This window comes from Siphateles boraxobius, unplaced genomic scaffold (genome assembly GCF_051911475.1).
Source record: "Siphateles boraxobius isolate OS27281-9 unplaced genomic scaffold, OSU_SipBor_1 81, whole genome shotgun sequence".
NCBI lineage: Eukaryota > Metazoa > Chordata > Actinopteri > Cypriniformes > Leuciscidae > Siphateles > Siphateles boraxobius.
Genome location: NW_027509210.1, coordinates 450,001 through 465,095, shown reverse-complemented (window position 1 = coordinate 465,095; position 15,095 = coordinate 450,001). Strand labels below are relative to the sequence as shown.

The 15,095-nt window shown below is 36.5% G+C and overlaps 2 long non-coding RNA genes across 3 annotated transcripts in view; both read left to right on the top strand.

Annotated features, from left to right (window-relative positions):
- The window catches only part of LOC143730784 (uncharacterized), a 98,316-nt gene that overhangs the window by 29,942 nt on the left and 53,279 nt on the right, over positions 1-15,095 (top strand). The gene's annotated exons all lie outside the window — the stretch shown is intronic.
- On the top strand, positions 2,776-4,240 carry LOC143730790 (uncharacterized). 2 transcript variants are annotated; one of them, XR_013200626.1, is made up of 4 exons: positions 2,776-2,824; positions 3,021-3,225; positions 3,657-3,705; positions 3,790-4,240. It is a non-coding gene; the product is annotated as an uncharacterized LOC143730790 (long non-coding RNA). The 2 variants fall into 2 exon arrangements; XR_013200625.1 differs by lacking the exon at positions 3,657-3,705 and having other exon boundaries at positions 2,779-2,824.

Genomic DNA, 15,095 nt, shown 5'->3' with positions numbered 1-15,095 from the left:
TGGACACAGAAGGACCACCTCTCGTTGAGGAGCATTCAAGTGAGACTTAAATATGCCATGGAGGGATTTATAAAAGATTTTAAAATAAAAATGGTGGTTAACAAGATTAATCTGGAAGTGAGGGTTTACAGATCACAATGCAAGAAGGAGAAGCATCATGTTACGGTCGCAGTGAACAACATCCAGGATCAACACTGTTCATGTACCGCAGGGTTAGATTAGATAAATGTACCTTTATCAGTCTACTAGGGAGAGGAACTGAAAAGTAGACCTTTCTTTTATGTGTATTTTACCTACACTGCATGACGTAAGAACAGCTAGCTAGGTTTGTACGTTAGCATGGACCAGAAAATGAAAGTTTTCATCTTTATTGGGATTGGGGTTGAATCCTTAGGGAAGCAGGTTACTGCGCTCGCATTGATATTATAAATAAACCGGGCTTCAGTCTTATTGCGCAGATAATTGGTCCATTCGCGGAAGTCTTATAACACTTTTGAACGAGCGCACAGTAGGGTGATTCAAAACATGAATACCCATGCCCATCCTCTCAGGATACCTGGAATCAGTGTTACAAGAACCCCAGGCACATCATTTTACCATTTTTCTAGTATAGACACCATCAAAACGATGAAAGCATCGGATCTTCCAATGTTTCTCTATGGAACTGGACCTTAAGTTGTCCGAGTTCCCTGTGCAACTAATACTCAAATGCCATTGGCTCATCTGCGTTCGAGGGGAGGGGCTTACCGATAGGTCAATTGTGACTTTATATTTACATCTTTTTCATGTATTTTTGTCATGCTTTGTATCGTTGTTATTTTTGGGAGATGTTTTTGTCTGATTTGATCTGGCCACTGCAGTGTATCTCTGGCATTTATGTAAGCTTTGTCTTATAAAAGCACTTTCAGACACTATTGACACTGCTTTCCAAAACAAGAATTGAAACTGTTTCAGAAAATAATCATCTGAACTCAAATGAACTGAAGATAAATCCTATTAACATGATGTTGTTAGCAGTGTGAATCTTTGGGGGGAAAACCCTGTTGAACCTTTTGGTAATTTAGCAAGGAAACCCCCACCCCCACATTAATGATTATGGAAATCGAAGGAACACACCTGAAGCATTAGTTTCATTTTCAAATATTTAATATTAATAATGGCAAACAGATGTAACTGTACGGTCCCAAAGTGGTCCCAGAACAGCTGGACCGCCTGGGGATGGCCTCGTCTTTGGCACGATTGAGCAGGCCGGAAAATTAAGTGAAATGAAGCGACCTCAGAAGCTTCTGACTCCATAGGAGGAGGTGGTGGGCGAGTTGCAACATGCGAGGGAAGCATAGCACAACGATCGCAATGTTGTCTGAACAGACCTGAACATGCTTGCTGAGCAGCAGCATTTTGTGTCGTCTCAAAGCAAGGTGTACTGCTAGCAACTTGAGGCTGTTGATGCCAATGCAGTCGGAGGCACGCCCAGACCCCCGTTACTGCATGCCCGTTGTACTTGGCCCTTCAGCCGTTGTTGATGGACACTTGTTCTAGGAGCGGCTGGCCCGGAGAAACAAAAGGTCTGATTATTGGGCAAAGGGTTTGTTGGCAGGCCAGGGTGATTAGTCACATGGAGTGTCCCGCTGCCACGCCCAGCTCGGGACTCGGCCGTGAAGCCAGTGCTGAAGCGCTCTTCGTATGGAGGAAGCCGTTCTATTGCGGCTGCGTCGGCCATATTCCCTAGGAGCCTCTAAAAAATTTCAGTGGGTCCCTTTTTTCATTTCTGTATAGCACCGACCGGACACATTCCTCTTGAGAGGCGTGTTGGACCGAGTCCATCTCCATACCCGAAAAAGACATCCTTAGCACGTGGGCGAGCTTACTCTTTTCCGAGTTGACCTGAAGACACAACTGGCTGTGGACCACTCGAAGGGTAGGACTTTTCACTGACTTCGAACACTCGAACGCTAAAAGCACAAGTACAGAGGTTGCTGAGGGGTGCAAAGCTTTGCAGGGTCGCACACCGCCAGTCTGCGCCTCTTGGAACCCAGGAAAGGACGAATTTGCTCTTTTGACAATTCGGGTAACCATCTGAAGAGCTCGGTTAGTTTTACGTTTGCCACCTGGATTGGCAGCGTCTGACACGGGCTCGGTAGCCTGCCTGCGGTTGGCTCCATGCTGAGGCCCAGCAGGAGCGGCGGCAGGGGGACGCCCTCGGCGACGAGCAGGCGGAGGAACTGCCACCGGCGGCGGGTGGAGGATGTGCCGGATGGCCTCCATCTGCAATTAAATGGCAGAGAACTGTTGGGCGCAGTTCTCCACCGCGCCACTGAACAGCCCAACCTTTGAAATTGGGGAGTCAGGGAACCGAACCTTGTACGCATCCGTCATATCAACCAGGCTGAGCCAACGATGGCTTTCCTGGACCACTAAAGTGGACACTCGATCTTACAGCACAGAAGAAATAATCAAACATATCAGAACATATAGACAATATATGATTAAAGAAATCAATAACATGTAAAATAATAATAATAATAATATATAAAGTATAACTAATAAAATAAATTATATGAATAAAGACATTATCATAAAAAAATACCATTTTGGATAGACCAAGTTTCATCATTTTCTGGAGTTCAGGAGAGAGGAACTTCAGATAGGAAAAACAGATTATATTATTTAAGTTAAAGAGGATGTGGTGATATTGCATCAGCATCTATAGTAAACCCCAGAGGAGGAGTTTAAGTTAACCAACACCATATAAAAGCTGATCTTTCTGGGCTGTCTGATCTCTCAGACCTGGACTGGATGTTTCCTCTTTCCGGCTCATCATATGGTAATTAAAAAAAAACTTTATCTTTAATTGTTTTGTAAAGAGCTTTTTTTTTTTATTAATTAATTTACTTAAATCCAAAACATGTTTGTCTCTATTATAATGAAACTGAAATGATTATGTAAACCTATATTGTTCAAAAATCATTAACTTATTTCAAACTTCACTCTGAACTGAACCACAGTATTATTTTGAACAGATATTACCAAAGACAAAGCATACGATAAATTACAGCATGGGAGAACATGTGTGGAGCTTCACAAACTACAGAATAAATAAACGTGACAAGAGAGAAAGAGAAGAATGGGGAACCAAAAGGACAAAACGTCTCAATCTAATGAACCAAAACAGAAAAACGCTGAATCTAGTCAGACAAAACAGCATTAATAGCGGCAAACCAAACTGTGAGTAATTATTATGTTTAATATCAAACTATCATATTTCATCATCAGTGTTTCATCTTCTCTGGTGTCTGAATGTGTAAAATCAATTCTAAACTATGAATTTTCATTCACTATACAGTATATATAGGAGAAGCAACAAGCAACTTACAGTTGTGGTCATAAGTTTATATAGTTATTTGATCTATTTCACCATATATATCAAAACATATTTTAGTAGCCCAAGTGAAATAAAGTGAAGGTCTGTTAAGCTTATTCTTATTAAATGTGTTAAAAATACTCATATTTTGTAGATTCTGCAACTTGTACTGTATGTAAATGTATATCCACAACTGTAATCGTTTGTCAGATTCTCTGCATCGCAGTGACTGATTTATGAATTGTCGCTGTTTGAGCAGGAATACTATAATCTGACGTTTTTTCTTCATTCACAGTTTCTCATGTTTCACCGATTCATTGTGATGTTTTACAGTCACAGAAAAGGTGAGACAGAGAAATAGAGTGAAAACTGATCAGAAATCTGATGTTATATTGATCTGTGTGTTATTTCTGTGTTTCTCCTTTTAGAAAGCAGACGTGTGATTCATCTAACCTGATAAATATTCTCCATCATGTTCCTTTATCAACAAATAATGAGTTCATGGTTAAGACGTGCACTGTTACAGTATATAAGATGAATGTGTATGAATGGATTTTATATTTATATAGTACATGTTTGGATTTCATGAATATAGTACATGCTTTCCTGAACACATCTGATCTGTATATTAGTTTTACAGTAATCTTGATTGTAACCTGACATAAACTGCTAGTTGTGTGTGTTTAAAATGCTTTCCTGTAGCTCAAACAGTAGTAGTGGTGCTTGCAACGACAAGGTCATGGGTTCGATTCCCAGGGAAAGCAAGAACTGTATATTCAGAGATTATGACACCATTGGATGATAACTGGACTGATCTGATGATGACATCACTGTTTTATCCAGAGCTGCTTATTGTGGAATTAAACTATTTTCATAATTGATGATCTTTACACATTATTGAACCGAACTGAATCAACACTGAACTGAATTCAACTAAAATATTATATGTCTAAAGCTGATTTACAGCAGATTTGAATTCTCATTGATCATTACTTTGCTGTTTATGACTGTGAAACTGCTTTAAAACAATATGTATCTTGTACTGCAGAGGTGCGAAAACTTTTTAATACAAAGAGACAAAAATCAAACTTAAGAAATTAATAGAAATAGTGTGAGTTGTGCAAGAAAAGCACCGTGGTCTTGCTCCCTAAAGCCGGCTTAGGGAAGTCAAGATAGTGAAGTGAAGATAGTGAACAAAAAAAAAGTTAGTGAAGAACGTAAGTGAAGATAGTGAACAAAAAAAAAGTTTGTAACGTTAGGTGTTTGTCAGATAATGTTAAGTATGAATGAGCATTTAACAAACCAGCAGAGCCAAACAGTGTTGTCATTTGTTTACTTCCTTGCTACAACGTACAATTAACAATACGAACTATTACAGGAAAACACATTGACGAAAAATAAATCATACTTACAGGTTGTGGCCCGTAAACAACAGCTTCTGTTCTTAAAGTTGGAACTGCTCCATCTTTCAGGACAAGCCGTTGTGCGAATCCTGCATTGAACTCGCCAAGATTGTGGAAGCTTTCCTCCGTAACATGTGCAGCACAGAGAGAGAGATTTTGGTCATAATTATGAGGGACCGAGTTAAAAATAAATTTTAACCATTGATCCCGAACTCCCTCGTCCCTAGGGAAGGCTGAACACAGCGGAAAATAACAGTGTTTCGACGGCATTGCGACAACTCATCTCCAAAGCAGCAATATAAAATGGCCTCGCCCTTATTAAGTATTCTCGGAGGAGGGGTTTATGTAATTAATGGGATATGCTGACGTCAGCAAACACGGAGGAATGTCGTGTAGTCTCTACCGGTCGTTTGCTGTAGTCCTTAGAAATTGATTTCTTTAAAAGCAAATATCTCCCTTTGCTTTGAACTTTGAGCGCTGTAACTTTGCAGATGTTGTTTATGCTCAAACAGCAACATTACACACTAGCTAAACTTAGAAAAGTGAAATCGTGTTTTACCACCCCTTTAATGAAAACTGATATCAAAATGACACTGATGGCACCAGCAGAACATTCACAGTCAAACACAAAGAGTTTTTTATTCTACACAAGTGTGAAAACACGTCACTTTAGCCAATAGGCGTAATTTACGGGTGGGACGGGTTTGATGGGTGGGACATATCCCCACTACTTTTGAAAGATCTCGCGGCACGGATGTACCAATACAAATAAATAAAACATCTCCAGTTAACTCTAGTAGAGAATTCATTTCGTTCATTTGTTAAATAAGAGGTGATCTGAAATATGTTGTTTTTGAAATCAAGTGACCAAAGTGCTCGTTGCCGTTGCTATCAGTGGCGCGGATACAGTGTTCTCACAGTCTTCACACAGATGCTCGCTTCAATCCGTTGCGGAGAGACTCTCTATTCGTTTTGGTGAAATCACAAAACGTGTCCCTGCTTGATATACAACCACTAATAAACAATTGGTTTTGATGAGGAAAAAAAAAAACTATACTACTTAGTGCGGATTAGAACCCAGAACCTCTGATGCGCTTGGCAAAAGTTCTGCCACTGGACCATTAAAGTACATGAGAAACAATCAGCACTGACAACATTAGATCTCATTAAACGACAAATTCAACACAACGTACTATTGTATACTATGTATACATTTGTATACATTTTCTAAACACATTGCGGGTCCCTTTTGTCACAACTGGAAGATTAAATGCTAACTTTCTTTAATAAACATGAAGATAATACAAAAGGATGGCTGACGCGAAACATTTGGCTGACGCGAAATGAAGCTTTGCGAGATCCCGAAGCGCAGATGTTTCGAAACACTGATCCGAAGCGTGATTCAAAACACACATGTCACGTGACTATGGCTAAATGAAGCTTCTGAGTGTTTCGACAGGTGGCGTGCTCCGCCGATTCAGCGTTTGATTGACAGGGTCGGGAACAGACCACACAATCGTACATCTGTATAAAAAGTGAAGTCAACTCATCTTGACCTCGTGGGTTTTTGTGAGAGGATTTTTTCAAAAACTGGAGAAATTATCTGTTAAAAAAAAGTAGGCTAAGTCTTTCCAAAGAAGAGAAATTAATATTTTTCATAAGAATCTCTAAAAAAGTGAGACATTGTGGCTTGATGTATTTTATTAATATTCATTTTTCAGGACCAAAATAACATTCTGCACAGTGAGGAGCCTACAGGTTACAAGCTTCACATATTAGAAAAATAGCTACAATAATCAAAAAACAAATTTTTTAATGGCTCGTTATCAAGATTGTTTCAGATCAACACCTGCAAGTGACCACTAGGTGTCACCGTTGAGACGGGTGTCGGATTGATTCGAAGCCTCGACACAATATGGCACATTTGGTTCAACAGTTTCATTGCTTCACAAAGCCTCGATCTGCCCACCACTAACAAGGAGTAAGGCAGAGAGAACGGGCACACAAACTACTCACATATAGACGAGAAACGACAATGAACTGAAAGAAACAGGGGGTATAAATTCACAGGGAACTTAATGACAGACAGCTGAACATAATCAGTAACCAAGGAGACTAACTAGCAGGAGATTAAGACTGAACTGAAGCACATGAAACCAACTCACAGAAATTAAATTATCACAAGACACAACATAATCCTGACACCCTTACATTGAAAAGGCCATTTTGCGCCACCGGGTTTATACAGTGGTCTTAAATGGACAAACGCGTTTCGTCACTATGTTGTTCTTCTTGCAAAGAAGCTAGCTAAAGTCAGTGAATAAAACACTGACACAATGATGAACAAGTAACAATAATATTTCCAATAACATCCTAATTTCTTAATTTATCTTTGTAAAGAAACCTCATTGCTGAACTGGCTACTCTATGCTGTCTCAGACGACGACGTCACTTCCTGTCGGCCACCGTAACTTCTGTTGATTGCAGTTCACAACCTCACCACTAGATGCTGCTAAAGACCACACACTGCAGCTGTAAGAGATAAAACACGTTCTGTTTGATCATACCTTATGCCTATCACTCAGACGTTTAAAATTTTTTTGTCAAATTGAACAGATAAGTGAAACTAAAGCGCTTCTCCTAATGCGGGCGGATGAAGACGTTTAATGATCACATCCGATGACTGACATCACAGAATTTACCGGTATTTTGAAGCTGATGTGTGAACGGTCTCTTACTGGTACAAAGCCAGAAAGCCGTTGTTTGTGTGTACAGCATGTTTGTGGATTTACCAGTAAATTCGTTCTAATTTTATGGTAATTTACCGGGATTGCTGTGTGAAGGGGCTTGTGTGTCGCCCTGTAGGAATAAACACCCACAACAGGATCAGACACTGGCTAGTGGCTATCCAAGTGAAAAAAAGTTTCTTTAAATACAAACGAAAGTTACCAGAAGATGGTGAAATTCCTTTTGATTCATCACTCATAACATGCTTTTAAATAATACATTTATGGAAGTTGTTCTGAAAAGTCAAATTAACTTATCAAAGTTTCATAGAAATACACTATTCACATTTCTCCTCATGTTTAATTAAACATAAACTTAGGCCTGATGTCACTGATGTCGCTGAAAATAAAGTTATTTTCTTAAGGTAAACACAATTACTATGCATGTGTATTACGCGTTCAGTCTATAGGCGTCTAGTGTTTCTTTAAAAAGTGATGCCATAGAGGACTTCAGCTTCCAGAGATAATCAACCACATTATAAGAGGAATCTTTTTGTTTTTAAAAAAACACAATTTTTACACTTTCTCATCACCAACAACACCATCAACGAAGAGTTTTTTTCTGCAAGCACACTATACTTAACTTACACTATTGGTACCCCTTAAAAAGACTTAGACTCAATCCCCTTCTGTTGTAAATTGGCCTTAAATGTGGAGCATTTCTAAGTGATCTTGATTATATCATTCGGACTTCAGTTGTAAGTCGGAGCATGAATGTGCAGAATGCTTCTTGAAACTTGAGATCAGCTTTTGTGCCGAGGAGCTGAAACCATCCTGAGCTGAGATATTATTATTGAGGTTTCTATTAAAAGTGTTGTGCACGGACACAAACATGACTCCTGTGGTGAAACCAAAACTATATTATAGTATTGAGAATTAAATAGAAAACAATAATGTGTGTGTGTGTGTGTGATCTTCTTTCATATATATATGATCATTTTTATGATCATGGTACGGTGTCTTGAGGAGAATTCAGTGTTCGTTTCTCCAGCAGAAGTGTAGCAGGATTCATCAGAGCTGAAGAGTGAAGATTCACACACACACACACACACACACACACACACACACACACACACACACACACACACACACCTGCAGGAAACCACAGATGTCTCATCTAAAGTGTGTGTTTGTGCTCGGGGCTGCCGTCAGATACACAAACCCCGCCCACATGAACATAGACCCCGCCCACTCATCATTATTGTTGCATTAGCGCCCCCCACTGCTGAACTCACACACTACACCCATTACATTAAATATAACTGTCTTTTTATTATTATGATTTTTACAGTATTTTATATCCTATTAATTACCTCTCTATTACTTACAGTGAAACATAAATAAATATATAAAACTATGGTTGCTGTAACCCAACGCCGTTTCGATTCACACAAACATAACTATTCAACGAAAAACACTGTTGTTAGAGTGTATGTATTCACTTTTTCTGTTCAACTGTCAAAACAATGAGGTAATGTTTACCAACTTAGGACATTATACTGTTGTTGCTGTTTTAATTAGGGCTCTAATTAGAGAGAGAGAGAGAGAGAGAGAGAGAGAGAGAGAGAGAGAGAGAGAGAGAGAGAGAGAGAGAGAGAGAGAGAGAGAGAGAGAGAGAGAGAGAGAGACATCCACTAGTCTATAATTCCACATGAAACAAAGTGTTATTTGAAACATAGTTATTAAACACTGGTCTCTTCTGAAGACCAGTTTCATTTGAGACTACAAAACACCAATTGCATTAAACATAATTAAGGCATTAAATAATAATTAAAGTTATTAGGTCTACATATCAATGAATGTCTTTGTAAATTATATCTTGTAATCCATAGAAGATTGATGTTAATACCACATCTGACCACGAGATGGCGCAACTCGATTTTCACACTTAAAAGCCTTTAGTTTCAGGATCAGAGACAGTGAAGAGAAATCAGAGAATCTGATCTGAAGCTCAATGAGGATCATCATGTGTCACATATGAAGCAGAAACACATTTTATTTCTATAGGATCAGTGTTATTATGTCTATAATCTCCTTCATGAGGATAAAACTATTCATCTGTAATGTATAAGTCCCGGTGATAGCAGTGATATAACGAGAAGCAACACACATTATGAGAAATGGAAATATGTGAAATAGGCCTAGAAATAGAAATCTTTTTCTAAAGAATTAGATCATAACACATGACTCACACACTGTTCATGCAATGGTTTTCTCACACATGCATTTCTGGACCCACACCATTCTCAGTTACATCTTATTTAAACTTTGGGTAACACATGAGTTCTCATTTGATAACATTAGTTAACTACATTAGTTTTTATGAACTAATAATGAACAATATATATATATATATATACAGCATATCAATCTTGTAAAGTTAATTTCAACATTATTAAGATCAGTTGTATCTGTTAATGTACACACAATAAATAATTGCATTTTTTATTAAATAACATTGACAAAGGTTATTAAATGTTGTACCAAAAAGAAAAGAAAAATACAGTTCTACTAAATACGGGTAGTTCATGTTAGTTAACACATTAACTAATGTTACTTTGGGACCTTATCGAAAGTGTTGCCAAACTTTGTTTCTACTAAAGTTTGTTGCATTGACAATCATAAAGATTTGGGTAAATAATGAAATGAATAAGACTACGTTTGCCAACATGTTATGACTATTTGTTTCATTGTGTTTTTGGTTTAGTCATGTGACTAGTTTTCCCCGGTCTGTTTAATTAGTTTAATTAAAAGTATTCTGTTTAATTAGTTATGTCATTCACCGTTCCCTACTTTACTAAACATGTTCCTTTGTTTGCTCTGTACTTAAACTCTCAGTTCTCGTCAATGTTCGTGTGGTTTTATCCTGTTTGAGATTAAAGTCTTTTTCCTGGAATTATTCCTCGTCGTTAAACTTTCTATTGTACGTTACGTAACACTTTAAGACTGAACTGTGAGTAAAACAAATATCAGCCGCTCACAATCCACTGGATCTACTGATCATCAATGATAATCAATACTAATAGAGTTAGTTGACATGCTGCAAAGTTACTTTACACTATTACAATATAGTGTTACTGTGAATTGTTCCTGATTAATCCTTTCATTTAACATCATTCATTTCATGTATTCTGAATAATTAAAAAACAATTTCGATCTGTTATTATTAGTGTATATGAAAGGCGTTAACAACTGTAAACATATAAACAGTAACATATCTCCTGGAAAGGCATCAGACGTTTTTTTTTAACTAATGTACATCAACTTTAGATCTTCATCTTTATTATTTCCTTGTTCTAATGTGGTCTGTGGATGTTCTTGATTTGCAGAATGAATGAATCTGCTGTATTTAAACTATGCAGATAACCAGATGTGTGTTTTATTCTCAGTCTCCGCTGTAAAGTGTCCTGGTGTATCAGAAAAGATCAAACATCTGGTAAGATATTGATACATCATAAGCAGAGATTAAACAAAGTTACATTGCTGCAAAAAATGATGTTCTTTCTTTAGTATTTTTCTCTTGTTTTCCAGCACAAAAATATAAACTAAGATTATTCGTAATCGTAAATCAAGATGCATTTACTGGAGAAACAAAGATGACTGAAGATATTTGTCTTATTTCCAGTGGATTAAAACATAGACAAATATCTTCCAATGGGGTCAGAAATATAATCTTGTGTTACATTTTTTTAAATTAAGTTTTTATTTTTCTGACCACAATGGCAGATATTTGATCTCGTTTTAATCATAAACTCACTTCATTTGAATTTGAAAAAGACAAAAATACTGAGTAAGAACATAATTTTTGTAATGTGGAAGTCATTAATTGTAGTAATATTTAAATAGTATTTTTTATGTGAAAGTATGACAATTTTTCTGGACGAAGAAAAATTATATATTTTGTTAACACTTTACAATAAGGTTCATTAGTTAACATTAGTTAATGTAGTAACTAACATGAACTAACAATGAGCGATACATTTGTTACAGTATTAGTTAATCTTTGTTAATGTTAGTGTAAATCCAGCTGTTTATTGTTTCTTCATGTTAACAAATACATTGTTTAATTTGAAAAACATATTAGTAAATGTTGAAATTAATATTAACTAAGATTAATAAATGCTGAAGAAGTATTGTTCATTCTCAGTTTATGTTAACTAATGTAGTTAACTAATGTTAACTAAAGAACCTTATTGTAACCCATAATTTTAGTAGTAATATTTAAAAATGATTCAATAATATTTAAGATGATGAATGTAATTTGACTATTGGGCATAATTTCATACTGACATCTATGATGCTTCAGTTGATACAGTTTTTCAGTTGTGACTTTATTAATGTATCTTGTTTTTATTGTTCTGCAAACAGCCAGTAAAGTCTCTTCCGGACTGTGAATCTCCTGACTGCATCTTTACTCATGATGGCAAAGGATAAAAAACAGGGACTCATCCTTTGCTTTTCCGTTCTTTCAACGTTTACTGTGACTTATATTGCTGTTCAACTTTTATGTTCAAACCGGAGAAGAAGTGACAACATATCATCATATCATCATTTATGTAGCTGATGTGTCATTATCTTCTAGTCATTGATTAGCATATTCTGTCATGATAATCTATAAATCGTGTTTCGGGGGCGGGGTTTATGCAAATTCTACATTTTGTGATGTCACTAACCCGGGAAAAGCTTGTGTAGTCCCTAACAGCCGTTTGTTGTAGTCCTTAAAAAATAATTTCTTTAAAAGTAAATATCTTCCTTTTTCTTTGAACAGTGTAACTTTGCAGATGTTGTTTATGATCAAACAGCAACTAAAGTTAGAAAAGTGAAATCATAATCAACCACCCCTTTAAATCATCATAGTTGGGTAAACTTACACTGTAAAAAAAAAAAAAAACTTGAAATTTACGGAAAAAAAAACGGCAGCTGTGGTTGCCAGTTTTTTACCGTAAACTTTAGTTCAGTGCCGTAAAATATAAATATTTCTACCGTATTTTTTAAGGTAAGGTACAGTAAATGTAACAGTAAGGTTTTTTTTACAGTGTACTTCCAAAATTCGTACATTTAACAGTATTTCACAGTATATAGTAAGGGTACATTAACGTCTTCTGTTGCTTTCCGTTTTTTACTGTTAAAATTACGAACATTTTTTACAGTGACTACATTAAGTATATATTTTTTGTGTTCCAATTTGCTCCACATTTTGAAATACTCCATACTAGTGTTTTCACAACTTTCAAAAATAGTAAAAAAGTATCGATAAAGTCAGTCAGTAGAAATGCGTCATGCAAATTATGCAAATGTAATATAATACAAAGTATAGTGTTATAAATGTAGATAAATTGTTTAAAAATGAAATTTTAAAAACACATTGAAAGAACACTTGTTATTCAAATAAAATTTATGAAACAACGATCAGATGTGTCTCTTTGTTGATGTGCAACTAAACACATTGTGACATTCAACACAGCAGAGGATTTACAGTGAAAATGAAAATGAGTTTGAGTTGAAAGGTCGATACACTAATGTTGATCAGAACTACAGAAATCTGAGCCGGTATAAACATATAAACAGATCCTTAAAGTCATATACATGTTATTATGAATGTTCATATCTCTGATCCTAGAGCTGAATGCAGACTCTTAGAACTGATCAATGGTGTGTGAGGACTGATCTGTGATCAGTGTTCATCTGAATATTTATCCATCTAATCCTCTTCACTTAAAATTCACAACAGAAAGAAATCAGCAACAATAACAACAAAAAAATATAGATTTTTATTAGAAAGCCTGCAATTTTGATACACACATAGAAACACACACACACACACACACACACACACACACACACACACACACACACACACACACACACACACACACACACACACACACACAAGCCCACTCCCAAACCACAATCATATTTCCAACATAATTAATCTAGAATAGTTTACACAATACATGATTTTTAATAACGTAAAAGATAAAGAGACAGGGAAGAAAAGAAAAGGATCACGGGTTAAACAAGTAACTTATAGAGCAACAGCTGAAACAGACACACACACACACTTTGAGGTGTAAGTTACTGTAAAGGAATGAACTAATGTGTTGTAACGCGTTGCGTCCTGAGGAAATATGGAAAGCTCACTTAGTTGAGTTATTATTTCAGAGACTGACAAACTCACAAAGGCGATTGTGTTTTCACCACTCGCACTTTATTCTCCAGTGGAACTGTCTGTCACACTGCCGTTCACAGCGTTACTTAATAAATAAAACAACTTAAAAATGAGCAGAAAACAGAAATTACCCACATACATTGGGTGCTCGAGGCGCGCGCACAGTTTAACAGGGAGCGCGCAGATCTTAAAGGGGCCACACCTTATTTTCACTCGTCACATTTTATCAAATAATATTAATTTTATCAAATTATTTTATTATTATTATTGTTATTTATTATTATTATTATCTTGGGAAGAGAAGCAGGTTTTGTAACTGTAGAAAGTAACTTGATTAAAGCTGTCTGCCAAACCCCTGGCAATGAAACTATGGAACGGCTGGAATTCCCCATGCGCTGTTTCTCATAAATACAGCATTTCTGATCTAAAAGCTGAGATTGAGAAAGATGAGTCAGAGTGAGAAAAGAGGAACAAGTTCAGGGATAACATAAAACACAAACACACTTCTGTATAGGAATCTGTTATGACTGACATGAGCTTTCTGATGATATTGAGAGAGATTATAGAAGACATTTTACTGGGTTGTTCTGAAAAATTACCAGTCACTACACTAGTGTTTCATTAATCTGTTCACTCGTACTGTTGCTACATCTGAAAACATGATTCTTCTTGCAGAAAACAATTAAAAAATAAGTAAATGTCTGACTTTTAAAAGAAAATCATACTCTTCTTTGACATTTTAATGAAATATGTGTTTATTTATGGGACATTTCAAAAAGTTCACTCTGAAACTCAGAACATTTGCATAAAGTCCAGCATGTCTCTCTTAAAACTGTGGCATTTATGATCTCAGAAAAAAAACTCTCTTCAACAACTGTCCTGTACAGAAGAAGATAATATTATCTGGCATATTCAGATATTATGAAATTACTCTTCTGAACTACGACTGTACAAACACATGAAGACAGGAGAAGTGGAGTGAGGTTTAGAGACACAGTTCAGTGTATCAGTGTCTCTCTCTACTGGAGATATTCAGTATTACATCAACATATGATTCCCATAATAACAGTTCAGTGTATCAGTGACTCTCTCTACTGGAGATATTCAGTATTACATCAACATATGATTCACATAATAACAGTTCAGTGTATCAGTGACTCTCTCTTCTGGAGATATTCAGTATTACATCAACATATGATTTATTTTACATCATAACAGTTCAGTGTATCAGTGTCTCTCTCTCCTGGGGCCCGTTCTTCGTACGTTGCTTAAAGGGTAAGTTCGGAGTTTTACAAATTTGGACACATGCTGCTGTCCCAAGAATTTTCGGCTTTTGTTTTAGTACCCCCCCCCCCCCCCCATTTAGTGCTAAACGC